Genomic DNA, 3,175 nt, shown 5'->3' on the forward strand with positions numbered 1-3,175 from the left:
TGGTGGTACATTAAGACCATTTAATCCCGATTGTTTAACGGCTTTAAGTAATGGTTAGAGTATAGTGTAAAGACGGATAAAGTATTTTGTTTGCTTTGTTACTTGTTCGATAAAAAATGGTCAAAGAGATGCATTTGTAACCTATGGATGTCATGGTTGGAACAAAAAAGCGAGATTGGTTTCTCATGTAGGTAAGGTGAATAGTCATCACACTAAAATCTGAGTATGGGACCTTGCCTTGACCCGACCCGAACTATGACCGACCCAAAAATTTTGAGCATTGAAAAAATGGGACACCATTGAGCAAAAATCCTGGGTTCGCCACTGGTCTTATGTGAACATTAACTATACAATTTCATCATATGAACATGTCCTTTGTCCTTTTGTTGCGAAGATCATATCTGCCGACCACATGGACACCTTAAGGACTTGATCATCGATGACACCAACCAATTTCTTTTCCTTACGCATTTGACTCGTACAGAGCCACCGAGTTAAATACGTAAGGATATAATTGAAACTTAAGTTATAAATTTAGGTAAGTAAAAGTTATATCGGAATTCGAATCATAATTTAAAAAAAAAAAAGAAAAAAAAATATGCTTGTATCATTCATATAAATATCTAATCTAATAAAGAGAGAAAATAATTTATAAGAATATACGATATGATCATATAATTATAAATAATGAAGTGATGTGGTAATATATATATATTCCATAATAAGAAGATATTTTTTTGTTTTGTTTTGTTTTGTTTTTGGTGTTATATAATTTTTCTCACGCTATTATCAAATCAATTAAAGGTTTAAACCCTACTAAACCTCCTTTAAAAATCTCTAGCTCTTCGATTCAAATTAAAGGTTTAAAATCTCTAGCTCTTTGATTCACAAATTAACATGTTACCCGGTTTGTTTTATCTCAAAATCTCATGATTGATTTAATCTCTTCTTAGTTTGCACACATCAGGAGAGCATGTTGAAGAAAATCCTAAAACTCTATAAGAAGTTAAAGACGAAGATGGAGACGAAGAAGAAGAAGACGACGAAAGCCGATCAGCTTCCACTTAGTTTAATAGAATTGGAGATACTACCAAGGCTTCCGGCAAAGTCCATAGGCCGGTTTATGTGTGTTTGTAAACAATGGAAATCGTTCCTATCGACGCCTGCATTTGCCCGGATGCACCTCCACCACGTAACCATCAACGACTATAAACTTCTCACCCTTGACTCCTGTTGGCCGGTCATTTTTCTTACGCGTAATTTTGAACCCCTCAACGACGTGTCAACAATCACCCCTTCTAACTTTGATCCTCTTGGTAGTTTTGTAATGCTAGAAACCTTGGATGGGTTGGTATGTTTAGCCTCAACGCCTGCAAGTCGTACACTCGTATTCTGGAATCCGTTGACGGGTGCCTTCAAGAGGTTGTCGGCTAAGCCCTTCAATCCTTTCCCCTTTACTCTTGATGTTATCGGTTTCTATAAGGACCATTCTAATGATTACAAACTTCTTTGTTTGAATAAGAAAAATCGACACTACGTGGCTTATATCTATTCTAATAGATTGGATTCATGGAGAGAGATTGAGTTTTTAGTCTAATCTAACATTGGCAGCATTTCCACTCATGCTATCTTTTGGGACCAATGCCTTTATTTCACTGTGGCAGATATGTCTATTGAAAGAAAAACCTGGGCCTGGATTTTATGTTTTGATGTGAAGACAGAAAAATTTAGGAATATACAATGTCCGGTGGTTCGAGGTGGTGCAAAAGACTATTATAGAAGTTTAGTCGTTCTCAATGGATGCATTCACTTGTGTGTATCCTATACAATATTAAATATGAAGCATGTCGATGTGTGGCGGCTGGATGGTGATGCTGGGTGGGTGAACGCGGTTGCTTTTAGCTGCAACAGGTGTACAAGGGTGTGTGCATCCATAGCGAGTATTGGCAATTGGCTTGCCATTTTAGAGGGAACCCATTCTTTTATAAAAATGAATACGGAGGACTTCTTAACACACTGTTGGAGATTTTGTTCTTTGAGATGGGTGTATCCAATTGATCAACTGATATATGTTGAGACTCTTGTATCGCCCAATCCGTGATTGGTGAATTTTTTCTTTTCTTGTATTAATTATGTTCTTGTTTATTGTTCTGTCGATGGATTCAAACTATTCACATTCAGTTAATGCAGTATGTGCTCGGTATCTATTTGTTTTCATAAATGTCAACAGCATGTTTTAGGCACAATGACTTTGTATGAGAGAACTCTATAGTAAAACATGCTTTGAGCAGAAGCACTTCGTCAACGGGGCTGGTGACTGGACCGTAGTCAGGCAGCAGCTTGGCATGGGAAAGTAAAGAAATCCTAATCTATGTGTACATGCGTCCTCGGGCCAAGACAAGAAGGAGTTGCATATTATTGATAAGCAATATACACAGACAATCACAATATTGGTTGGTACGAGAGATCGAATGTTATATTTTTGTTCCCTAAGATGTGACATAAAGAATAATCAGTTCCCCCTTATTTATAATTATACCTATACTAGGCATTAATTGTCATGTCTCATTCAAATATATGTGTCATAAATACGTCACCATAGTTATATGCTGTTAATTTGTAGTTACGATGTTTGAGATCACCTGCTGTTGGTTTATGAATTTAATGGGGTCATGCTACTCTCATTGTTGGCCCAACATTCAAATAGAGATCAAGAACCATGTAACCATAATGTCACAATCAAAATATATATATGTTATTTTACAAACATTTCTTTCTTTTAAATACATTCATAAACTGAAATCGATCATTATTAGTTTCCATCAAGTAACATAATTATGCTTACTGCTCGACTATAATTACATATCATCCAAAATATAAGAATAATAATTACTCGAGTACAAAGAATATAACACGCATATTAACTTAATTAGACTTCCAGCTTGCTTACCGACATCCGAATCAAGGTTTAGCCACAGTAGAGCAACCAAGCGGATGGGACAACACTTGGTTGTTTGCATACCGGCTAGGAGCCGAAGAGTGCCTACGACCCTTTGGCATACAACCACTCACTTCTTTTTCATGAAAAACCGGACCCTTCCGTGTCACAAAAACCTGATCTCTGGACTCCAACAACATCGTTTTGATAATGTTTACATGCCTATGTCCTCGGCCA

The sequence above is a fragment of the Bidens hawaiensis genome, unplaced genomic scaffold (assembly GCF_021521415.1).
Source record: "Bidens hawaiensis isolate Kalapana, Puna unplaced genomic scaffold, B.hawaiensis_p1.1 tig00009774_1, whole genome shotgun sequence".
NCBI classification, from domain to species: domain Eukaryota; kingdom Viridiplantae; phylum Streptophyta; class Magnoliopsida; order Asterales; family Asteraceae; genus Bidens; species Bidens hawaiensis.